General features: G+C 46.9%; 2 long non-coding RNA genes across 2 annotated transcripts; both read left to right on the top strand.

The window, feature by feature from the left end:
* The first annotated feature begins 3,403 nt into the window (after positions 1-3,403).
* On the top strand, positions 3,404-4,296 carry LOC148776420 (uncharacterized). The gene is made up of 3 exons (XR_016038353.1): positions 3,404-3,649; positions 3,732-4,013; positions 4,115-4,296. It is a non-coding gene; the product is annotated as an uncharacterized LOC148776420 (long non-coding RNA).
* A 1,265-nt stretch (positions 4,297-5,561) lies between these two features.
* On the top strand, positions 5,562-25,202 carry LOC129563142 (uncharacterized). Its single transcript, XR_008687313.2, has 3 exons — positions 5,562-5,663; positions 24,663-24,763; positions 24,895-25,202. It is a non-coding gene; the product is annotated as an uncharacterized LOC129563142 (long non-coding RNA).
* The last annotated feature ends 215 nt before the right edge of the window (positions 25,203-25,417 follow it).

Below are 25,417 nucleotides of genomic sequence, written 5' to 3'. Positions count from 1 at the left end.
CACAGCCAGGGCCAGTGTTGTGATTGGAAGAATCCTCAAAGGCCAGCCTGCCTCTAAATCCTACTCATCTTCTCTGGTGCCTTGAAATTCCAGTATTATTTTCAGAGCCTTAGGGGATTAAAATGTATGCAGTTTGCCTTGGAAGGATCAGTATAATTTGCAACCATCCCTCCACTGACAAATTAAGACCACATATCTGCACAAAGTTTTGTGTGAATTGAGTGACTGAGTGTGTGAATGTGTAGAAAGAAGGAGAGGAATTCTGTTAAGAACATGAGAGCTGGAGGGAAAATTCCTGGATCTGGAATTGAAAGCCCTAGAGTACCTGACGGAGAAGGCAATGGCACCCCACTCCAATACTCCTGCCTGGAAAATCCCATGGATGGAGGAGCCTGGTGGGCTACAGTCCATGGAGTCGCTAAGAGTCAGACACGACTGAGTGACTTCACTTTCATACATTGGAGAAGGAAATGGCAACCCACTCCAGCGTTCTTGACTGGAGAATCCCAGGGACGGCGGAGACTGGTGGGCTGCCATCTATGGGGTTGCACAGAGTCGGACACGACTGAAATGACTTAGCAGCAGCAGCAGAGTAGCTGAAATTGAGGACACTAAACCCCCTGGTGGCCAGGGGCAGTGAAAGCCCCATAGGCAGCTCTGTGGTCATCATGCTTCAACCTGGCAGTTAGAGCCAGGGCAGACAAGACTCCTCAGAGCAACTGGGCATGACTGGGTGGGGGAGGGGGGCATGAATTCTCTAGAATGTGTGGTGGAGAAAAAAATTCTCCAAGAGGAACCAGTAATTATCACACCTATTGATTTGTTCTACCATGGCCCTCACAACTGTGACTCTCCTGGAATCAAATGAAACAATCCATCAACGGTTTCAGAAAGAATTTTCCAGTAGGGGGAAATAGAGAAAGAAAAAATTCTGGGAAAGAAAAAAAAATATCAAAGCACCCAAACTTCTTGATATTTTCCACAGACTGTTTTAGAAAGAGAAAGAATGATGCAATTCAATAAAAGATGATGATCCTTGGTTGACCCAAGTCATTTCACAGACCAAAAGTCGGAGGAACATATAAGGCGTAGATGCCCACAGGCAGACCATACTTTTGATTTTTAAGATGCAAATTTTTTTTGTAAATTAATATTTAACTTTCAACCAACTCCAGCACCTCATTAAGGAGGGGGCTGTTCTTTGCCAGACTCTTCCAAGGAAACCTGCTGGGTTTGAGTGTAGGTGTCAGCAAACATTTCCCAGTGTGCTTTAATGGGGAAATATTTATTTTGTAACACTCCTCTCTGAACAAAACAACAATTATGTGACATATTTTATATGACCAGGGAGATTTGGACTAATCATATTCATAATGTACCCTAATACTGAGAAACAGTTTTACGGGTATTTTTTCTTTGGCATGGATAGGGTACTCCATCCTGGAAGAATGAGGCTTCATGGGAATTTCTCTTTAGCACTTAGAAAAAGTAGTTTGGGAACACACAAGGCTGTGCTTGATTTGGGGTCTTGAATCCTGGAAGATCTCTGGAAAGGCGAGTGGGTGTGTGAAATAATTCTTAGTTACTGCAAGTCCATTTCATAATGGCCTATAAAAACACACATATTCCTTTTCTGACACTGCTATGCCTTTACTAAAACTTTTTGAAACAAAAAAGACTTCCCACAAAGTCATTTTCTGCTATTGGAGGGATAACATTTAGAGCAAGGTATAAAGGACCTTTGCCAGAATAATTACTATTTAAGGCAAAGATCTCCAAGATTTTACTTGGAACTGAGCAGGCTGGCGCTGCCCCTGCTCTGTGGACACACCACATGCATCCAGCAGCCACAGAAAAGCTGGCCGCCCTGCCAGGCAACGCTGCAATGTTAATAGAAATCACATGTTCTCAAGGGTGAAATGTGATTATCTGCTAAGTGAAGGCTCCGTCAGGAGAAGCCAGAGGAGTGGCAATAGCATGCCGAACCAAAACCCCGGAAGGGGTCCTGACCCTTTTCCATCCATCCCCTCTCGTGTGTTAGAACATGTCCCTGTGAGCACCTCCATGGCGTGGTTGCCAGGACTCAGCATCCCAAGGCCAAGGCAAGTTTACGAACAGAAGGATCATTTACGTGGCTGTTGCATCTGGAGCACACAGCAGTTCAGTGATTTGAAATCACTGGAAGAACAGAGAGAGGGATGTATTATGGCTGAGGGCAGAACTTGGGCTAACGTTCAACAGACCAGCCAAAGAGCCCATGTGTTAGTTAGTGTCCTGCTAGTAGTTCTGTTAGGAAGGTCTGTCATGTGTTGGGAAAATAAGACCTCTTATTAGAAGATAATTATTGTTATATAAAAGTGATGCTGTGAAACTGCTCAGTTACCCATGCTAGTGAAAAATCAAATTCATCATCTAACTGATACATAAATACAATAGGAAATGTAGATATATACATTCAAACAAATGCTATATTCATGATCCTCTCAGCACACCGTCTGGTTTGGGGCATGATTGGTAGCAGGCATGGTTCCAGGCTGCAGTGTCAGGTCTGTCAGTTTAGGAAATCCCTCTCTCCCCCCACATCCTATCTCCATTAATAATTTGTTATGATTCCTTAATCCATACACCTCTAAACCACTTACCAGCTCCAGGTTGTCACTGTGCAACAAATAGTACTTCTTTCTTCCGTAACACAGAGACAATCGTATTTCCCTTTACATTCCTAAATTTACCTTGATCTCCAAGATAGAAAGAAAATGTACTTCTGTACTTTTGGGATATGGAACTAACACTCTATGTTTTTCTTCTTTGTTTCTTTCACAGTTTTTATACTGTTTTATTGCATTTTCTTTCGTCCCTCTTCTTTCCAGGAGAAAGAGACCTGCTTTTTTTTTTTTTTTTTGCTGTATAGGAACCATTCCATTTTCTTGACCATATTATTGCATTTCTCTGGACCTTCTCCAGTTCTATTTTGCCTTCCCAGAAAAGAGATGTTTTTAAAAAGCAGTTATTTGGAGGAATAACATCAACATGGTTTATTATTTTTCTGCTTCATTAAATACCAGTCTGCTGTACTGATAGCTGTCAGTGAAGCCAAAAGTTAGTCAAGTAAGTAAATCATTTTGTTTAAAAATAGAAGTGTTGACACAGGCACAATGTACTAATTTGCTAACCCTTTGGGGACACACAGACATATAATGAATTTTGTACACACCCACATAATTTTGTAACATCCAAGGTAGTGATAGAATTACATACCCAGAGCTGCCAGTTAGTGATCAATAAATGGATAAATTATGAGTATATTGATATATGCATGCATTTGGTATGACCATAGTATATGCAAGTTAATGATAGGGTCCCATAATTAAACAGCTGGAAAAAGCTCTCACGCATCATCTAGACCAGCCCTGTATTCCTAGATTAGGCAACATTTGAAACAGGCAAATCAAACATTGTCTTTCTTGTAATTTCAGAGTTCTTTTTATTAAGCATTGACTGTGGCTAGCACCATGTCAGGCACCAGAGGCAGGAAGATGGATGGGACCTTGTTCGGGCTGTGAAAGGAGGGCCACACTTGAGATGCTGAGCCATTGGGTTATTGGGAAGATTAAGGGGACTGATCTCTGTGAACTGCTTAGAAGACCAGGTACACAGTGAGCTTTGCCTAAGTTTACTATTATTATTTTTAAGTTTGAACATTTTAACTTCTATGCTTTTGTAATCGGAAGGAAACAGCCTGTTTAAAAATGCCCAGTGAGAAGTGTCATACTAGAAGGATGAACAGGTGCCATGGGAACCTTGAGAAAGGAAGGATGGAACCTGCCTGGAGGAGTGGGAATGAGCATCAGGGAGAAGTTGAACTGGGGCCTCAGAAGAGAGAAGGTGGGAGAAGAGCTCTCCAGTGCGTTCTTGCTTCATTTGGAGGGAATTTCCTTTTGTTGAGGACTTTGGAGAGATAGAGAACACTGATTAGAGATGCCCCAACAATAACCCGTCTTTCTTGAAGGAGGGTAAGTCACCCATAATAAAGCTTCCATTCCAGACCATAATCTGCTCGGTTCTCCTTTTTCCTTAGGGGATTTATTCTCATCTTTTGTTTTTGTTTTGGCAGAAAGGCAGTTATGAGGAGCCTTGGCAAAATTATAAAAGGAACAAATATGTCCTTTTGACTGACCCCTTCCCAGTTTGAAGTCTTCCCCATTCAGCTCTGCCTGATGTTCACTGAACAAGAAAAAGGAACCCACAAGCTCATTCTCACGGCCTCTTCTGGGCTTACCAGGCACTGTCTGCATCCTAAAGGCAAGCTTTCCGAGAATAATGTTTTAATGCAGAGGTTCCTTGGCCAGTAAAATTTTCAAAAATTTTGGCAACCCCTGACAAAGTGCTAACTTTTTATTTTGCTAAATGGGAACATTAAAAAGAAAACAAATTCCCACCCAAGAATATCACCACTATTTCTTAAAAGAAAGCATTTTTTTTAACAGCAACAAATAGTGGAAAGGGTAGAATTTCAAATTAAAGGATAATCTTTTACAAGAAATAGAACTGGTTTAGGAAAGTTCACTAGCTTTATTTTGCTGCTGACCTGTGATGGTCATTTGGGAAGGGCTGCATTGACTAGAAAGGATGACTACCTAAGGGTGGGAAGTCAGCCACTAGTAGGGGCTAAGTGGGAACAGACAGAATCTCATAGTTTTCTCTGCCCCTCTGCCTTCTGTTTCACCATTGGATTTCCATCTGCTTCAGGAGCTCAGCTTTATCTGCCTCCATCTCCTGACTATTGTGGGAACTGAGCCTTGTTCTTTGGGAGTCAGCTGCCCAGACCATCAGGGCCTCCCAGGTGGCTCTAGTGCCACCTGCAATGCAGGAGACATAAGAGACATGGGTTTGATCCCTGGGTTGGGAAGATCCCCTGGAGGAGGGCATGGCAACCTACTCCAGTAGTCTTGCCTGGAGAATCCCTTGGACTGAGGAGGGGCTACAGTCCATGGGGTCACAAAGAGTCAGACACAACTGAAGCAACTTAGGTCGCACACACGCCCAGACCATCAGGGTCAGGAATTGACCTAAATGGACCTGTTGTTGTTGTTGGTCCCTGTCATTTCAAATCTCTTCGGTCACTCATGCTCACTGTTTAAAAACCTTGAGTCAAAACCTGTGCTTGATCATGGCCCAAGCCTTGAAGAATACATTAGTCCTATTATCCTAATGTATTAGGAAGAATACATTAGTCCTAATGAAGAATACATTGTTCCTCAATATGTCTATTGAGGTTTAGAAACTTCACGTCAAGTGAGGTTGACATGCTTAAAATATAACTTTGATGTAAGTGCTTTTCTGAAGGTAACAGTCACCTTTGAGGTACTTGGCATTTCTAACCCACTTAGGACACATCAAGTGTCAATAAAGTTTGATTTATCCAGTAGCCAAGCCAGACCACTATGGACAAGGTCAGGATGCTAGCATTAGGGAATGGAAGTATGCAAAACCTGCCTTTCTATTTTTGGTCATGTTCTGCAGCGTGGTTCCTAGAATAAATTGCCACTGCACAGCGGGATTCAAGGAAACAGTGCTGACGGCCTCACTCTTCTTGCATTGTGAAGCCTGGAGAAAGATCCGCCCACTGCTGACTTGTGTCCTAAATGAAAAATGCCTTCCAGGTAGGACTGTGGCTCCTAATAATTTACTGGATCTTGCTCAAGAGAAATAGACATGAGTATTTATTTATAGCTGCTCAACTCCCTTTCAGACACACTCCAAATTTATTATTCTTGAAATTGAATTAGTTGTAATCACTGATTATGGGAACATGGAACAATTTCGAGGCAGGATGGGAGGAAACCTTTGTCATTAGACTCTCCTGCACTAAATCCTGGTTTCAGCTGTGGGCCTTGGGCAGAAACTTAAATATTTCACTGTATTTTCACATCTGTAAAATGGGGAGGTTCCATTTATTTGGCAGAATCATTGTGAAGGTTGAAAAGAATAGTTGTGCAATGCTGGACAGATAACAGACCCTCAGTGAATAGTTCTGGTCATTATTATCAAGAATTATTTAGAGTGGGAAAGAAAGCTCCTTTGGCATTTCTTGACCACCCTGGGACAAGGGTAAGGAGTGCGAGAGGGCTGGGAGAGTATGGTCTGTTTCCTTGTGATGGCTTCTAAATGTTTCTCCTCTTCATGATGTATGGGCAAGGACAGGGATCAGTTGACGGTGGCTTGAGGAAGTAAGTGAGCAAACAGCTGCCTCTTGCTCTCCAAAGTTCGGGACTCTCAGCACCTCCACCCACAACACCCGTGTGCTTAGTGGCGATTCAAATGCACATGTCTCTTGCAGGTGTGTTGAAAACACCCTCGCAGGCCTGTCCTCCAACCTGGGCCATTCTATGTGTCCCCCTGGCCGTGCACACAGCGCCTGCTGGTTTGTTGACTCTGGAAACCAGGTTAGCACAACGCAAATAGGACTTGAGTGAACCTGGGGACAACTGAAGCAGCTGGACACATAAATCCCTTTTCCATGATCATGGTGACCTTTGGCTTACTCCACTGGAAGAGGGGAAGGAGAGGATGAGATGCGCTGTCATCCAGGCCAGTTCAAAGGCAGGGATGCCAGAGAATATAGTCTGCTCCTGTTTTTAAAGTTCTCTTCTGTTGTTACTATTGCTCAGTGTAAACAGTTGGCACTCAGAACGCTAGCAGACGGACGGAATCACTGCTCTCACCAGCTGGCCTGAGAGTACTACATGCCCTACCCCCTGAGCCTTGGCTGCTGTGTGGCACTGCCTCTGGCTAAGCCCCGACCCCCCTACTTAGCACCTGTCAATCTCCCGTCCTCTGTGAAAGAGCCTGTTTTTCTCGAAACCTGCTGGGCCCTCCACTTCTCTGGGATTTCCTCAATGCTGTCTGTCTAAGTCTTTCTGCTGCTGGAGGTGTCGCTCAGGCCCAGAAACTCAGGGAAAGGAAAAACAAGTCAGCTCTAGGCATGACTACAAATTCTTCACCTTCCCAGCAGCCTGGGGGGTTTTCTTCTAACCAGGACAACAGTGAGTCTTGTTGGCTCCCAGTGCACGGGCCAGCAGGCCAGCTCTAACCGTGTCCCCACCCAGGGGCAGCCACCCAGGTGATTTCAAGGGGTCCGAGGAAGAGCAGTGGGACAGAAGGGCGAGGGCCTTTTCTTATCAAGTGCAGAGGCTCCCTGCCCTGGATACGGGTCACGTGCCCACGTGTGCCCAGACTGTCAGAGCGCCAAGCTCATCCTGCAGTTTGCTTGTGCTTTAGTTCTTGGCGGCTGTGGTCGCAAATAGTGCAGTTTTCAATTCTGTGTAATACTGCCGTGAAAATGGTCTTAACTGCTTTTCAGTATGGTCGTTATGACTCTCTCAACTTCCCTTCCCCATGAAACCTTGCGTGAGTCATGGCTGGAGAATCTCATTCCACCCCAACTGTCCTGAGGACAGAAAGCCTGGCTTCCTGGGGTCTCTCTTCCTGGCCGTAAACCCCGCTGTCCCTGAAGGGTTGTTATAACTGATCTGTGGTCAGAACATCAGGGAGCCCATAACCTGGCAGGAGTGGGGGCTCTCCTTCCTAGCTCACTCCCCATTCAGGAGGGAAGACAGGTGTGTGCTGTACCTTCCCACATGGGGCAATGGAAGGGATGGAGGTGGACCATGGGGCCTACTGGGCACAGAGGGGGAGCTGTTCTGCAAACTCCCCAAGCCCAACCAGGATCTTCCCTTCCCGAATTTGAGTCTCCTTGCTCCCAAGGGCAGTGGGGGCTCTTTCACTTGTAAAGGACAGACACTCACTTTGGTCTCTGTATCTGTTTACAAGGGCTCCCTTAACAAATACAGGGTGACTTAAACAACAAAACTTCATTGTCTCACAGTTTAGGAGTCTGGAAGTCTATAACCAAGATGGCAGGAATGCTGATTCCTTCTGAGGGCCCTGAGAGCAGGTTCTGCTCCAGTCTTGCTCTGGCTAGTAGACAAGTTTCTCCTGTATCTTTACACCGTCTTCCCTCTCGAATGTGTCTCTGTGTCCAAATTTCTCCTGCTTATAGTCACTCAGCTGTGTCCGACTCTTTGCAACCTCATGAGCTGTAGCCTGCCAGGCTCCTCTGTCCATGGGATTCTCCAGACAAGAATACTGGAGTGGGATGCCATTTCCTTCTCCAAGGGATCTTTCTGACCCAGGGATCAAACCTGAGTCTCCTACACTGCACGCAGATTCTTTACCATCTGAGCCACCAGGAAAGCTCTATAAGAACACTGGTCAAATTGGTTTAGAGCCCACTCTAATGACCTCATTTTAATTTAATTATCTTTTAAAGACCCTATCTCCATATATAGTCACATTCTGAGGTACTCGGGGTTAGGACTTCAGTGCATGAGTTTTTGAAAGGACACAGTTCAGGCCACAACAGCCTCCTAGAATAAAAGTTCATTTTAAGGATATTGAGCTGAGCTGGACCCATGTGCAAGCAGCTCTGGAGAGTTTTCCCTTTCTTGCTTTCTTTCTCTGGACTTTTCAGACCCTCTGGGTAAAGTTGAGTCTTTCTCATATGCACACTCCTAACACCCCTTTGTCTCCCTTATAGAATTTACCAGATGTAATTAAATAATGGGAGGCAAAGTTTCCTAGTCGACACCCATCTCCTTGCTACTCTGGAAGCTCCTGGGGCAGCTGGGCAGATGGCAGCCTTGTTCTTTGCTGCGTCCCCAGTGCTTGGTCCAGACTTGGCAATCTCAGGGACTTAATCAGTAGTTGCTGATGAAGACCTCTGACTTATGGTGATTCGCCTCTTCTCCTCTCATTCCTTACTGGCCAGTTCTTCATTAGCTTCTGATCCGATTTGCCCATATTGCAAAATTGCTTTCTGTGTCTCATGTTTTACTTTGTGATATGCATACTATTATTTACCTAGTGTTCACCTTTGAGATAAGTCACATTTTTACATGGAGAAATTTATTTTAAAAATTGTGTCATAGGTTTGATATTCTACTTACATGTTTAAATGGGTAGATATTAAAACAAATAAGAAACTCTCAGTAAATGTTTGTGTAACAATGAAGGCTTTCCCTGAACCACTGGTGGACTACCTGCCCTGCTCAGGACTTGGAGGAAGATAGTCTACCTGACTTAGCTGACTGTCTCTCTGATTATAACAAATAGGGTGCTCTTGGCTGCGAGTAACAGAAACCATACTGAAGCCGACTGAAATGATAAGGACATTTATTACATAACAGATACTGGCGTAGTGAGGTGTGAAGACTGCTTGTTTTGAGGGCTCAATCGTCTCATCAAAGATTGAAGTTTTTTGCATCAGTCTGTCCTCCAGCCTCAGTATTGGCTTAACCTTGTGGTAAGAGCAAGACGGCAACAGTGTCACGGCGTAATGTCGAGACACCACATTCAGAGAAATTAGGGATATTCAGTTCAGTTCAGTCGCTCAGTCATGTCCGATTCTTTGCAACCCCATGAATCACAGCACGCCAAGCCTCCCTGTCCACCACCAACTCCCGGAGTTCACTTGATTACCTTTGTCATTTTCTCTTTTCCTATAAGATTCCCATAAGACTTCCCTATGAAGTTCACTGGCTAAAACTGTCCATGCTGTATCCTTGGAAATGAAATGACCAGGAAGTTCTCTGGGCTGGAAAAGATGTGTGGAGGTGACAACCACAATGTCCATGACACACATCAGTTATTAGACTATGGACAGGTTTGCCACCGAGGAAGGTGCCTTCTGATGGATCATTCCGTGGTTACTCCTGGCCCGAAACCAGCCTATGTCAAGGGCAGGCAGTTTCAACCAGGTGAGGGGTTGGGGCATGGCAGGGGGCACAATTGACACATCCAGGTTTTCCCTTCAGGTGGCAGTTTCTATGCCCTCCAGCTCTGCCTGGCCTGAGGCTGAGCCATCAGCTTCCAAACCAGTGCCTCTGCCTCCCGGACTCCCGTGCTCTAGCTAACAGCAGACCTGAGCAAACAGAGCCGGCTCCTACCCCACCTTGGCCCCCAAGTCTGGGAAGAGAGAGTCTGCCTTGAGTCTGCTTTTGATGGGGCCGGGCCAGACCCGCAGGGCTCATTTTCTGTGTCTCCTGCTAAATTCCCTGGCTGCTCCTCAGCTGTCAGGTTGCCAAGCCCCGAGCGTCTCCTGGCTCCATCTGCAGCAGGAAATGGGCCTGACAATTGTTCTTCCAGAGCCGGTGATTTTTCAATATGTATTTGTATGGATCCCACCCACGCTTCGTCTCCCAAACCCCAGCTTGTATTCAGCTCTTGATTTACTAAGCACGTACTACAAGCCCAGCTCTGTACTCAGCCTGGTGGGTCAGGGGTGGGCGAGGAAGGGAGAGGGCAGCGGGGAGGGGACAGAGGAAGCATCTGACACGCTCTCTGTTTGGGGGCCTTGTCCTCTAACCATCGCGACAACCACACACTCAGAAAGTGAGATCGCCAGCCAGGGTGGCTTTGTTTGGCTATAGGTCACATCCGTGGTCCAGAGAAAGACTGCCATGTGGGTTCAGAGGAAGGTAAGATAGACAGGGACAGCATGTGTGCTGACGGTTCTGTCTGCCCCTACTCACGCCCAGGGCATTCTCTTCCCTGCTGCGTGCTTGGGACTGGCTGCCAGAGCCTGCAATACCTGGCCTTGGCCCTTCTCTTCCACTTGGGCTGGTGGAACCACAGACAGGAGTCAGGGGCAGAAGGAAAGCAAGGTCTGGGATCTAGTCACCCTGTTTCCCATCTTGTCGCCCTGTTTTGTCAACTTTGATTCTGGTTTGGCTGGTTCTTCTAAAGCCGTAGCTTCTGGGAGGTGCAGGATGGTGTGGCTTCCTGCTCTCATGGGCCCCCATGGTCCCTGTTTGGTTTCCTCCTCACGCCTCTGAAAATAGTTTCTTTATTCTTCAGCGCTCCCTTCAGTGCGCTGGGACACTGACTGACAAACAAACCAGCTTAGGGAACTCCCTCTGAGCAGAGCCTAGAGCTGGGAGTCTGAGGATGAGTTTAAGTCGGGTAAACAGAGAGGAGAACAAAGCACTTTCCAGGGGGAGCACAGCCTGAGCTGAGGTGCCAGGAATACTCTGGGGGAAGTTGGGGAAACTGCCTGGACAGGAGTGAAGGCTGGAAAACCAGATAAAGCATTAGCATGGGAAATTCAAGACCGATAAAGAGCCCATTAAATTTCATCATTAAATTCATTAAATTTTATCATTTTATCATTAAATTCATTTTTATCATTTATCATAAATTCATTTATTTTATCATTAAATTCATTTGTTTTTAACTGAAAGATAATTGCTCTACAGTATTGTGTTGGTTTCTGCCAAATATCAACGTGAATCAGCCATCAGCATACCTATGTCCCCTCCCTCTTGAACCTCCTTCCTGCCTCCCTCCCATTCCCCCCCTCTAGGTTGTTACAGAGCCCCATTTTAAGTTCCCTGAGTCACACAGTGAATTCCCATTGGCTGTTTTGCATATGGTAATGTATGTGTCCACGTTACTCCTCCATACACCCAGCCCTCTCCTCCCTGCCCACCCGTGTCCATAAGTCTGTCCTCTATGTCTGTGTCTCCATTGCTGCCCTGCAAATAGGTTCATCAGTACCGTCTTTCTAGATCCCATATAGATGCGTTAATATCCAATATTTGTTTTTCTCTTTCTGACTTACTTCACTCTGTATAATAAACCCTAGGTTCATCCACCTCATTGGAACTGACTCAAATGTGGTCCTTTTTATGGCTGAGCGATACACCATTGTATACATGTGTCACAGCTTCTTTGTCAGTTCATCTGTCAATGGACATCTAGGTTGCTTCCATGTCCTAGCTATTGTAAATAGTGCTGCAGTGAACACTGGGGTACATATGTCTTTTTCAGTTTTGGTTTCCTCGGGGTATATGCCTGTAGTGGGATTGCTGAATCATAAGGTAGTTTTATTCTTAGTTTTTTAAGGACTCTCCACACGGTCGAGATTATGAATTAATGAGTCAACAATTTTGACTTTTTTAAAAAAATTATTTATTTATTTATTTGGCTGTGCCGGGTCTTAATTGTGGCACGCAGGATCTTTAGTTGTGGTATGTGAACTCTCAGCTGCAACACGTGGGATCTAGTTCTCTGACCAGGGATTGAACCTGGGCCCCTGCATTTGGAGTGCTGAGTCTTAGCCCCGGCCCACCAGGGAAGTCCCTTGGTTTTGATTTTATTATTAATGATTTTGTTTTGGTTTCTGCTTTTTACTATTGTTGATTTTACTGTCATTATTAATAACAGCTAATATTTATTAAACACATACTTATAGATTGAGTTGTGTCCACCCCAAATTCATATGTTAAAGTTTTAACTTGCAGCACCTCAGAGCATGAGTTTATGTGGAGAAACTATCTTTACAAAGGTAATAATAGATGTGCTTATAAGACAGAGAAATTTGGATACAGAGTCGTGCATAGAGAGAGGATGGTGGGCAGAGACTCAGGCAGCAGATGGCTGTCTGCAACCCAAGGAGTGAGCCTGGGACAGATCTTCTCCCAGAGTCCTCAGACAGAAGTAGCCCTGCCAACGCTGTGATCTTGGACTTCTAGCCTCCAGAGCTGTGAAATAACCAGCTTCTGCCTAAGCTACCCAGTCTGTAGGACTTTGCTACAGCAGCTCTAGCAAACTGATGACACTCACTGCGGAGCAATCGTGTGCTGATCTGTTGTGAGCAGTCCTGCGTGCACAAACTGCAAGTTATTAATATCACAGTCCTTCCATGGCAGCCCCTCTATCTCAGCATACTTTAACTGGGCTTCCCTGGTGACTGAGGGTAGAATTTGCTTGCAATGCAGAAGACCTGGGTTCAATCCCTGGGTCAGGAAGAACCCCTGGAGAAGGGCATGGCAACCCACTCCAGTATTCTTGCCTGGAGAATTCCCATGGGGAATTCTACAGTCCATGGGGTCGCAATGAGTAGGTCGCAATGAGCAATTAAGCACACACACACATAACACTTACAGTCCTGACACTTTTCCATGATTATCAACACATCTATTTATTGAGCCTATATTATGTAGCTGCCTTCTAGAGCTGGGGAGACAAAACTGACAAAATTCCTTATGGTCCTGGAGCCGACATTCAATGTTTCTGTATTTGTTTCTTTTCTGTCTGCTCAAAGAAGAACAGCTCCACGAGTTAATGACACCTGAATGTGGTTAATGTGGGATAAATGAGAATGAAACCAAAATGACAGTGGTGATGCCCTTGCCCAAGGTCAGTGCATGACAGGACCAGGAACCAGATGCTACAAATCAGACAGGCTGAGCCTTTGGATCACTATTGTCCACTCAGTAATTCCTCTCAAACTGAAGGGACAAGGGACTTACACCACAAAAAGGAGTGAGACTCTTTACAAGTCCTTGTTAATGCCTGAGGTATGTAGGTTTTTATTTAGTGCACAAATGCCAGGACTTCTTCTCAGAGGACTTGTGTTCAGTCACTGAATCAGGTCCCACTCTTTGTGACCTCATGGACTGTAGCACGCCAGTTTTCCCTGTCCTTGAGTATTTCCTGAGCTTGCTCAAACTCATGTCCATTGATTCAGTGATGCCATCCAACCATCTCATCCTCTGTTGTCCCCTTCTCCTCCTGCCTTCAATCCTTCCCAGCATCAGGGTCTTTTCCAGTGAGTTGGCTTTATCATCAGGTGGCCAGAGTATTCAGCTTCAGCATTAGTTCTTCCAGTGAATATTCAGGGCTGACTTCAATATTAGGATTGACTGGTTTGACCTCCTTGTTGTCCAGGGGATTCTTAAGAGTCTTCCCCAGCACCACAATTTGAAAGCATCAATTCTTGGACTCTCAGCCTTCTTTATGGTCCAACTCTCACATCCATACATGACTACTGAGAAAAAACTTAGCTTTGACTATACTCACCTTTGTCTGCAAAGTGATGTCTCTGCTTTTTAGTATGCTGTCTAGGTTTGTCAAAGTTTTTCTTCCAAGGAGCAAGTGTCTTTTAATTTCATGGCTGCAGTAACAACTAAGAAGTGTTTAAAAGAGAGGGAGGGACCCATATTTAGACTTTCTGAGGAACATCCATTCCAGTTTCAATTGCACTTAATGTACTCCTTGAGAGAATGCTGGCCTTTCCTGGAGGCCAGCCATGGCTTCTGATGGGTATGGGCAGCTGCCTTCTAGATGACAGTTCACCAGAACCTCTGGCCATTGTTTGAGAACAGCATCTGGTGGTGAAGGCAGGTGGTGTGTGGGGTGACCAGCTCGTGCTTCAGTTCACAGCCCTGAAACATGGACTTTCAGTTGCATTCTCTGTTGGGGGCAGAACAGAATGGGATAGAAGTTACCAGCTTGTTGGAGGCCCGAGATGTTGAACAAAGGAAGCAGATCCTAGATGCTGAGAGAGTCCTTCCACCCCATTTGCTGGGAATTCTCACAGGTGTTGTTTGCCCATCTCCCTCAGCCTCACCCACTCTCTTAAATGACCCAGGAGCCAGGTTTCGTGCCTTCTTTTGGGCCATGAGATCATAAGCATGATCATTGTGATGGTGTAAATATACTTTAGTCACCCCAACTTCTGCCAGACATGGAAATTCTCAGTCCACAGTGTGGGGTTGTAGAAAGCTAAGTTGTTCATGTGTCAGGACACACCAGCCCCAGGAACTGCTTCTGAAATGCTGGATGTGCTGGTTTGGAGTGATGGCCAGTCCCCCACACCAGGCCCTGAAATCAGGGTGGCCAGGCCTGCTGCTCAAGGTCCAACACAAACCCTCAAGAAACCGGGCTCTGGTCCCAGGTCTCCTTCTCCAACCACGGTCCAGGTGAGACTGCATGTGGACAGCTGTCATCTGCCTTCTGGTACAGTATCAAGCGTATAAATGATTTGTTCACTAACTTTTTAACTACAGTGGCTTCTTGATTACCCCATAATGATGCCCCTCACACTTATTGCTATCCCAGTTTGTTTTTGTGAGTGGATGGGGAGGGTGGGGGATGGCCAGGTGCTGGGAACTGGGCACAAGCATGTGTTGGTCCGGGGGGTATATTGCCCACATGAATGTCATCATCTCATATGTTGTGGCAGAAAAAGTTGGGAAACAAATGTCTTTCAGATTGTTCGGAGATGGGCTTCTGGAAGACCCATTAACAGAATGTTTGGAAACCAGCTTGGAAATTTTGACACATTGTCACTTTCATCTGCTAAGCAGCTTACAAACATTCTCCCGCTCCTTCCCATGACTCCCTCCAACTTCTTTGCTTCAGCCCAACTGTCTGAATTTTCCAAGTGAGATCACAGACCCAGAGGGGGCTGGCTCTGAGCTCTAGGAGGGTGTCAGGGGTAGATGCCAGGTTTTGGGGCAGGAGCTATTGGTCCTCAAGAAAGTCCCCCATTTTGCTCTGCTTTTTGTGAATATGAAAACCCTGTCCATCACAAGGCAACTAACCCCTAAATTCCTGAGAGCTCTGCCTCATTTGTAGAAGCAGTCACAGTCACTGTGCTGTGCTTAAGATTGGGAGCCCTCCTGGCAGAGTGGCTGGTGGGGACCTGGCTGGTCGGGACCTGGCTGGTCGGGACCTGGCTGGTGGGATTTCAGACTTTCCTGGGGGTGACTCCTGATGCTTCTAGGAATGTAGATGAGTTCAGGCCACTTTACAAGCATGAAATAGGGATCAGGGTCCAGAGTCGCTTCTCTGATATTTTAGGGTATGCACTTGATGGGCAAAGCCCAGCCTGAAGGGTTGTTCTCTTCTCTAGGAAATCTGAGCAATTCCCTTCAGGTTCTCCTCCCCTCTCACTTTTGTTGCAGTGGCCCCGAGGAGGGTCTTGGGTCTGTCCACCTTCTATCAATCATGAGTAGGAGTCCTTCGGGGGCATGCATGAGAATCTCTTTGCCAGGGCTGGGGAGGCAGCCAGGGAGTTAACTGTTTCTTTAATGTATGTGTCTGCGCCTGCCCAGTGAGAGGCATGATAGATGCCCTGGGCTCCCCAGGGGACAAAGCTGAGGGCTGAACTGAGGTGGGAAAGAAAAGCAGGTTTGTAAATAAACAAGGGCAGAGTCGGAGACCCAGGGCTTCGCCCCTGCTGAGGCTTTCCGGGCTTCTGACGAGGGGAGCTCCTGAAGGTCCCTCTGGGGCGGCTGGGGAGTCAGTTATTGTTTTTGGATTTCACCGAGATGAGCTCCAGATGACTTTCCAAGGGCTGGTTTCACAGCACATTTGCTCCATCTGAGCAATCACTCTCTGCGGCAGTTGGATTTCCATTCGGCGTTTACCTTGTGTGCCCAGAATCAGGACTGTCTGCCTCCTTGGGGTCGAATTGTCTTATTTTCTTTGGGGCTTGGCCAAACCCTTTCCACTGGCCTTGGTTCCATCTAGGCATTTCCATTTGTGTGTGGGCAAGACCAGACCAAGTTCACAGAGGTCTCCAGAGCACAGGGAAGTTGCCCACTCCTTGTAGAATATAAAAAGTGAGGGAGAATTCATCGGATCTTTTAATTTCACAAAGAGAGATGTTTAGCTACCATGGAAGACAGCAAAAACCAGAATGATGCCCAGCTTAGGAAATACCTTGGTCTCTGCCAGGGTGCTTTCTGAGGAGCCAGGACAGGCCTCTGGAGGATGTATGATGGGACCCCCTGAAGGGGAGCAGGCTGATGGGCAGCACTATATACAGCAAAGAGAACCCTGGGGGTGTGCAAGGGGCAGGGGCCAAGGTGGAGTGGTGGGGGGGAGGTGGGGCCAGGTGTAGACTGAGCTGTTTCAGGGACCAACTGGAGGCCTGGGACAGAAACCCAGGAGACCTGGCCTTGAGATGCTTGCATGCGGAGTGGCACCAGAGGTTCATTGGGTTCCTTTGTCTTAATGATCTCACTTAAAATTTTTCTGATGTTTATACTTTGGTAGTACAGAGAGAACTAGCCCCTGAAGTCAACATGCAGGTCATGTTTTTCACTCAAGGAAAGAAATCTGTGCCCAGCCTTGATGCAAAGGGTCCCTGGATGTCTAAGTTGTTTAAGTGAATGGCAGTGTATTCTCTATGACCTGTACTGACCAGTGTGCCTGCTGTTAACCTCGTTCTCATGCACTTCCTCACCAGGTCACGTGTCCTCCAGCAGGACTGAGTCCTGAGATTCCCCTAATCAGCCCTTCATGTGCCCTCTGACCTTACTCATCTGGCCTCACTAATGTGGGCAGGGCCCACCTCTGCTGGTTTCTTGGTGCCCTCCCCCAGGGCTTGGCATGGGGACAGGGCCACCGAGGGCGCCTGCCATTCATGTGCTGCTTGAACACACTCCCTTATGGTGGCTCATGGCCCTCCCAACCCCACTGCTTCCTCCAGCCCCTCCATATCTGCCTTTCTCACACTGCTCTCCATGTCCCCAAGAAGAGCTGTGCTTGGTTACCAGCTCAGGGCATCCACCCTGCGGAGGAGTGCATCCAGTCTCTGGAATCAGAGCTGAATGCCAGGCCCGTGTCTGCCACTTATACCTGTGTACCCTAAACTTATTTCTCAATCTCTCCTCATCTGTAAAAACAGAGGATCTGTGCTGCCATGAGTCTTAAATTGTTGATAGAATCTGGTCTTCTTAAATACCCCCAGTTTTAGAGAAATTTTAAAAGAAACAAATTCCTTTCCACTGGGGTTTCTTTTAAAGTTAACAGGGTTGGGAGCCCTCCCAAACTTTTTCTTAGAGATTTCATTGTATCTAAGAGAAGCCTGCATCCAAAATGAATTCTAGAAGGAAAAGAACAGAAAGGAAGTAGAAATTTGCCAGGCGCTCAGGATGGAGCACTTAAATGCAGTTCTATTTGCTATGCTCTGTGTGTCTGTGGACCGTGGAGATCAGCTTTACTCATTCAAAGATTGTGATGGTTGATTGTTCCCTGATGCCGGCTTTTACTGTGATGGGAGGTGGCCTCTGAGCCTGCACCTGTTGCCTTCATTCATCTTGTCTTTTTCTCTCTGTGCCTCATACTGAGTCACTTCAGTCGTGTCTGACTCTTTGTGACCCTATGGACCATAGCCCACCAGGCTCCTCTGTCCATGGGATTTCCCAGGCAAGAATACTGGATTGAGTTGCCATGCCCTCCTCCAGGGGATCTTCCCAACCCAGAGATTGAACCCGTGTCTCTTACATCTCCTGCATTGGTGGGCGTGTTCTTTACCACTAGCACCACCTGGTGAACATGGTTTGGTCTTTCTTCAAACTCTGTTTCTCTGTGCCTTTCTTCTGACTCCGCGCTCTAGATCCTAACTGGAAGGCACTCCCCTGACCTGGGGGGAGGGATTGTGTCATGGGCTTTGGAGGAAGAAGTTCGCAAAATAAGTCTGTCTTTTCGGTGCTCAGGTGTCTCCACTACCCTAAGATCGTTGGTTGGGAAAAAGCACTTCAGGGTCTGGAAAGAGATCTTTGCCTTAAGTATTAGTTGCTCAGTCGTGTCCAACTCTTTGCAATCCTGTGAACTGTAGCCCACCAGGTTTCTCTATCCATGGGATTCTCCAAGCAAGAATATTGGAGTGGGTTGCCATGCCCTTAGAGGAAGTGAAAAGAAAAATTGTGGTTAGAAATGTCTATTTTCTACCAATGAGAGCACCCCTGTGCTTAGGCATCATTTTCCAACAAAAATGGTTTATGCACAAAGTGCTTACACTACTGTTACTCAGGGAGAGATAGTCCAAGGCCTTCTCAAGGGAAGAGCCAGGAAGAGATCGCGAAATTCAAAATGTGATTTCTTTCATGCAAATGGTGCCAAGTTCTACAAATTTGTATTACTGTAGACTACCAAAGGTTATTTACTTGAAGCCTGCTAAGAACTGTTAAGCACTACTAAGCTTCTGAACTACATTGCTTCATAGTATAAAATATAATGCAATGTGAAATACTTACATATTAAATTATAAAATAAAGATGCATGAGAAATAGGTATTATATATAATAAATATAGTATAAACTTGTGTTCAAGTTTATAATGTTTTTATAAAGTGAATGAAAAATTCTTGTTTATTCCTCTAATTTTTTTAATCGTTACTTTTTGCATTTTTTCTTTTCTAAAGGGGGAACAGGCAGAGGGGCTGTGGGGACTTCTGCCAGGTCTAAGTTGGCCATAGTCAAAAAAGTTTGAGGGTGCCAGCCAGAGAAAGGACACTGCAATTAATTTCCCCCAGCTTCCTCTCTTTTTTCCTCAGAGTGGTTTGAGAATTAATGGTTGGACGATGAAGCATTTCTGCATCCCCACGCAGGAAATGGTAGAGAAGTTCTAAGTGTGATGGTGTAAACATATTATCATCTGAGACAGAAATAGTTGCCTTGTCCACCCAAAGGTACAGTGAACATATGGGTTGGTTGTCTTTTCATCTCCATTTACTATCTGCAGTTTCCCTTTAATAAAAGAACAGAGAAAAGAGAACTAATCCAGCAGTTTAGGCTTCTCATCTATTATAAGGAGAAGAAAAATTCAAAGACAAAAATCAGTGTGGAATATTTTACTTGCAAGCTTTTAGAAGATACATATAAACAGAGATCAAAGGAAGGCAGAGACACCAGGAGACATGGTTGATTATATCCTTCCAACAGTGGTAATTGTGCCTCATTTTGCAGGGAAATAGGTTCCCTTTCACAGACCTGATGCTGTGAGCTGTGGCTGAGACTGGAACGCGTCCGGCGCATCCCAGAGCTCCAGCATGGGGGCTTTAGTGGGCTCTGCTGTGTTCATAGTGGGCAGGGCCCTGCCCCCCGCCCCAGCGCTGCACGGAGTTGCAGGGGGAGTTGGTGTCTGTGGCAGGATATGGGTCTGGGTCCTCATCAGCCCAGAGGCAGAGCACCCACAGAGAAACACAAACACTCCACATGCCATATGCAGTGGCGGTACTTTGTATCTACATTTTTTTTAGTTACAAAATGTACATTTATTATACCAGAGTTGGAAAATTCTAAACCATATAAAAAAGAAAATAAATATCATCATAAGCCCTGTGCTCAAGAGTAACCACTGTTGAGATGCTGGTTCTGCTTATTTCAGTCCCGTGTGCGTGCGTGTATATGCACATCCACACGCAGTCAGACGTCAACAAGGATTTCCCAGCCCCTCATGTTTCTGACAAGGCTCAAGCCTGCTGCCTGTTCTCCAGAAGCCCAAAGTCTTTCCTAGTGTTCTGGAAATTCCAGGAGTCTCATGTCCTCTGGATCACCTCAGTCTCCAAGCATCTATTTCTACAGCCGTTTTAATTGCGTTGTTCTGCATTTCATGAACCTGGATGAATACGAAGTCTTTCTTCGGATTTCCATCCCAAATGTCCATTCACACAAAGCATTTATTGTTAAAATAGACTTTACTGAAAATGGCAGGTGGGGCAGAGTTAGAGTTTAGCTTGCAGCCACAGTAGCACCTACAAATGGAGGGCCAGGCATCTTTGGGCCCTGCAAGCAGCCCAACACCCCCACCCCCACCCCACCCCGCCGTGGGGGAATGTCTGACTCTGGGGATCTGGGACTCATATCTTCAGCTCTCTCCTCTACCTTTGGTTCCATACCCCCTTCTCCCCCACAAGCCAACATAGCCCCCCACCTATGTGTTTTGCACCTTTCAACACCAGACCCTCAAGTTCTCTTTCCTAATACAAGGGATTTGTGAATGAATTTTCTTAAACAAGGACCTTTCTTCTTCCAGTAACTGTTAGAATAACAAAAATCTTGAGATCATACTGTATATACATCTTTATTCTGCCTTTTTAAAGTGTCCATTACATTTTTAGCACTTTCTCTGTCACTAAACCCTTAATGACACAGTACTTCATTAAATAGAGGCATTCATTTCACTAGTCTGCTGTAGTTGGGCAGTCTTTGCTTTGGGGAAATTTATAAAGCAGAAGTGATGAGCTCAAAGGGGTGTGGATATTCTTAAGGTCTAATACGAATTGCCAGATTGTCCTCCAGAAAGGTTAGGTCAATCTGCATACTCCCCAGCTATAAAAGAGAGTTGTCAAGTAACATAATTCTTTAAATGACTTGCTAATTTGGCACTGGCTGTGTGAGAGACTATTTCAGGGCAGCAAAATGTCTGGTCACTCAGAGCCTCAGCAAGCCTGAGGCATGGAGGGAGTTCTTGGCTTGGCTGGACTCCAGGACCCTGGGGTGAGTCCACAAACCTCTCAGGACCTCTAGTGCCACTGCCTCACCCAGGCGAGGACACCCACTGCCTCGGGTAACCCAAGCAGGCCCTTGCCCCTGCCCCCTGCCCTTGGAGAGGTAACATTCCCTGGGCAGCTCCCTGTCCTTGGCCATGCCGCCCAGCCATTCCTCAACAGAGAAGGAAGGCATTGGGCACTCCACCTTCTCCCTGGCTCAGGGGGGAACAAGGTCTGGACCCACCAAACTCATTTCTTTCTCCCTCATTGGAGCTTGAACATGATCAAGAGCATCAGCTCCCCCATCGCCCGTCCTTCCCGTAGAGTGTTTCAAGGGTTCTGCTTTCCCTTCCCCTGAGGTCAGAGGGCTGCCAACAAACAGAGCCTTGGAGCTCATCTTTCCTTCCCACACCCCTTTCTTTCCTTTCTGGAGGTGAGAGAGATCCGGGGAATCTGAGTCCTTCTCCCCTTCACGGTTAGGACAGTGGTAAGTTGCAGTTTTCCCACTTAGCAGAGCACACGTGTGCACAGGCAGCCGTGACGCTGGCCGTCCAGACTATTTTTAAACAGTCTAAAAATACTGACTTACCTCAGAGGACTGTGCTGAAGGTGCTTGTTTAGGGTATCGGATGAACCTTTACAAATATAAAATGCTTTGCGTCACCCTGCTCTTAACGCCCACCGTACAGTTTCCTCCGCTGGGAGCCAAGCAGGTAGAGAGTTGTAAACTCAGGCTGGTGAAGGGACGGGGGTAATGGGCAGACTGGGTTTCGTGTTGCTCTGTGTGATTCAGCCTCTCTAGACTCTGGATGACCCTGGGGGCAGACCCTGAATTGCCAGGCTTAGTACAGGGCTTGACACACAGAAGCGCCCCGTAAGTGTTGGTTGTTGGCTAGGACCGTGCAGGTGATGGAGGCCAGCTGCCAGAGATGCTGTGATCTCTGATACCCCTGTGGAGCCCAGGCACACCCTTGTCCCCCTCCTGCCCCAAGTCCTTCCACAGCGTCCCTGGACATGTCCCCACCTTGGGATATCAGCTGCCCCAGCATAAGGCTTGGCTGTTGCAATGTGGAGGAAGGTCAAGTGCTCTTCTGTTCCAGGTCAGGCCCTTTGGATTTAACCTTGAGGCAGAGGCTCAGCTGCCCTGACAACCTGCAGCTCCTTTCTGCAGCAGCACCTCCCGCAAAGGTAGCTCAGCACGTCCTTGGCCGCAGGCTTCCTGGGGCGATAAAAATAGCTGAGGCCCTGCAGCTGCTGAATGATGAGTTCTGGAAGGAGATGATTGATTCTCACAGCTGAGCCCCGGGGTCAGTGAGCGCTGTGCAGGCAGAGGGGCCTGGGGTGAAGGCTAGGCCCGGCCCTGGGCCGCTATAGATAGAGCTGTTGACAAAGGGATCCAGGCTCTCTGCACCTGAGGGGAACACAGCGTCAGCTAATTAAAAGGAACTGCAAAGGGCTCTTGTGGAAGGCAGACCATGCACCATTTTCTTTTAGGCCAGAGTTGACTTTTTTGAAAAGTGCATCATCTCCACACCTTCATGTGGGACAAGGTTCCCACCAGGGCAGGAGTTATTTCCAGAGAAAATGATGGGGTGATAAAGTGACAGGAACCCATCTTCCCCTGAAACAATGCTGAGGAGCTGGCGGGGCTTATGAAACACCCTCGGGACACAGATGTCAGGCAGCTCCCTATGGCCTGAAGTCACCCCCTGCCCCTCCCTTAGGCTGCAGCAGGGCTCTGCTTGCCTTGCCAAGGGCCTGGGCCTGGGCCACTGACCTGGGCTGCTCCAGTTCTTCATGGTGATCTAAGGTGAACTGTGCCCACAGAGCTCCTGGCCGCTAACAGAGTAGCTTTGAAGCCGGGTCCCACATCATGAAGCTGCTGGGCTATGCACAAGTAAACAGCTGGACAGGTGATGTTGCACAGCTGGACCAGATCTGGACGATTCAGAGATAGGGTCATGTGTGTTTATAGTGCATGCTCTTCAGGCAATCTATAGCTCAGTGTGTTCTGTAAAGCACCAGTAATAAGGTTTCAGAGACAGAAGGAGAGAGAGAAGAAATTGCTAGAGGAGGGAGAAATGAAGAGGCAGATGTGACAGAATATGCTTTCCCATGAGGTTATTAAAAAGACGATGAGTTGATGAGGTGGCCAGACACAGAAGGTCATCCAGACGGCTGCTCCCCAGAAGACGCAGGACTGTAATCAGAGCAGAGGGCTGGGAGGGACCTACTGGTTTCTGTGAAAGAAACGAACAAAAAAAAGACTCTGCAGGGAAGCCTGGATTAGGACCACAGGCTGGAAGGAGAAGGGACCCTCTCTGTCTTTTATGCCACCTGTTGGGCATCTAGGTGTGTCTGTGTCTCTCTGGAGACACAGGAGTTGCACAGACTCATGCAATTCCTTCCTCATTGTTCTTTGCTCAGAGGTGGGGTTGTGCGTGCTGAGTTGCTTCAGTCATGTTTGACTTTCTACAACACTATGGGCTGTAGCCCACCAGGCTCCTCCCTCCATGGGATTCTCCAGGCAAGGATACGGGGAGTGGGTTGCCATTTCCTCCTCCAGGAGATCTTCCTGACTCAGGAATCGAAACCACATCTCATCTCCTGAATTGGCAGGCAGGTTCTTCACCCGTAGCGCCACCTGGGAAGCGCAGAAAAGAAATTTCAGAACAGTAAGGAAACAACCCCAGGGGCTTTCTCAGGTGGTCGAATCCTTAGGATTTCACCTTCCACTGCAGGGAGTGCATGTTCGATCCCTGGTTGGGGATCTAAGATCCTATATGCCTCACGCCTAAAAATCCAAAAGTTAAAACAGGAACAACATTGTAACAGATTCAATAAAGACTTTAAAAATGATCCACATTAAAAAAAAACAAACAGGAAAACAACTTCACAGGTCACCTCCAGGTCTGTTCCTGGCATGTGTGGGGGACAAATGGAGAGTCCTTCTCTGGCAAACCCCCCTCTGTCCACACAATGAGGGTCCTCCACACACACTGTATAGACACCCCAGCCCAAGCTCTGGCTCTCCATCCCACCAAAACACCACCACTTGGCCACTGCCTGGGGCCAGGAGTGTGCACATGGCCTACCCTTTGGAGGTCAGACCTGGGAAGAACTCACAGGCTGAGGCCATTTGGACCTGGAATTTCCAGGTTCCAGTTCCTTAGAACAAGCCTAGGTGTAGGGGGTGTCACTGGCTCTAGGTGGACACATCCTCTTGGTCACACAGACTTTTCATTGCCTCATGGAAAGTGGTGTGACCCAGGAAGGTGAAAAATGGGGCCCTTAAAGTGTAGGGTTGAAGGCAGGACCCCAGCTGCTCAAGTCTAACTGGTACTGAGTACATCAAACTGAAGCTGTCCAAAACAGGATGAGTTTCCCGCCAGATCCATTCCTCCCCTTGCATTCTGCCTCGCTGCCAACTTCCTCCCCCAGGGAACCCCAAGAGCCCAGCTCCTTCCCCATCTCTGAAGCAGCACTCAGGTCTAGGAATTCCAGCTCCTCCAGAATCTTCCTTCTCTTTCAGCCCTTGGCTACAACCCAGTGCCTGGACTGATTTCCTGGTCTCCTGGCTTGATCTCCTCCCATCCTATTTCCAGACTGCCACCCCAGCAGTTTTTACCCTGTGTGAGTATGACCTCTCTACCTTCTGTCCTACTTCAAGCTCTTCAGGGGCTCTCTGTGCCAACAGGATCAAATCCAAGCTCTTCAACCCAGCACACAAATCTCCCTCTAACCCTCCTGCTCTCTCCCCCCAGCCTCCGGCTCTCAAACCTAGCCAGATTCACTCACGGTGAGTACAATGTACCCTTTCTGACCTCCTTGCTCCTTGCTCATTTTGCTCCTTCTGCCTGCAGTGTCCTTGCTTGGCAGCCTGGTCAATGTGTACTTTCTTTCTTCCAAATGGTAACCTTTTCAATGTCCCCTACCATCTCTTTCCACCCCAGGTAAAACTGATCCCCTTATCTGTAACTGAACTGATGCTCACAGCATAGCAATTAACACATTTTCTGGTATTTACTTGTTTACAAGTCCTTTTTTTCCTGATTAGCCTGTAACTTCCTGAAGGCAGGGGCTAAATTCTTCTTCTTGACATCACTATGCTTGGCATGGGAGCATGTGTTGAACTGGAACAGAAAAGCATCCCTGTGATCAAAAATCCTCATCTCTACCACTGCACCCCCTGGGAAGACCTGCTGCCACAATCAAATTGTGTGTTGGTGTGCATATATTACTTGCTTCATTTTTACCAGATATCATATAGAACAATTCTGAAAACAA

This window comes from Moschus berezovskii, chromosome 9 (assembly GCF_049115385.1).
Source record: "Moschus berezovskii isolate FMDL1 chromosome 9, NW_MosBer_1.0, whole genome shotgun sequence".
In the NCBI taxonomy this organism is placed as follows: Eukaryota; Metazoa; Chordata; class Mammalia; order Artiodactyla; family Moschidae; genus Moschus; species Moschus berezovskii.
The sequence above is the reverse complement of the archived record's forward strand: the minus strand, read 5'-3'. Positions and strand labels throughout refer to the sequence as shown.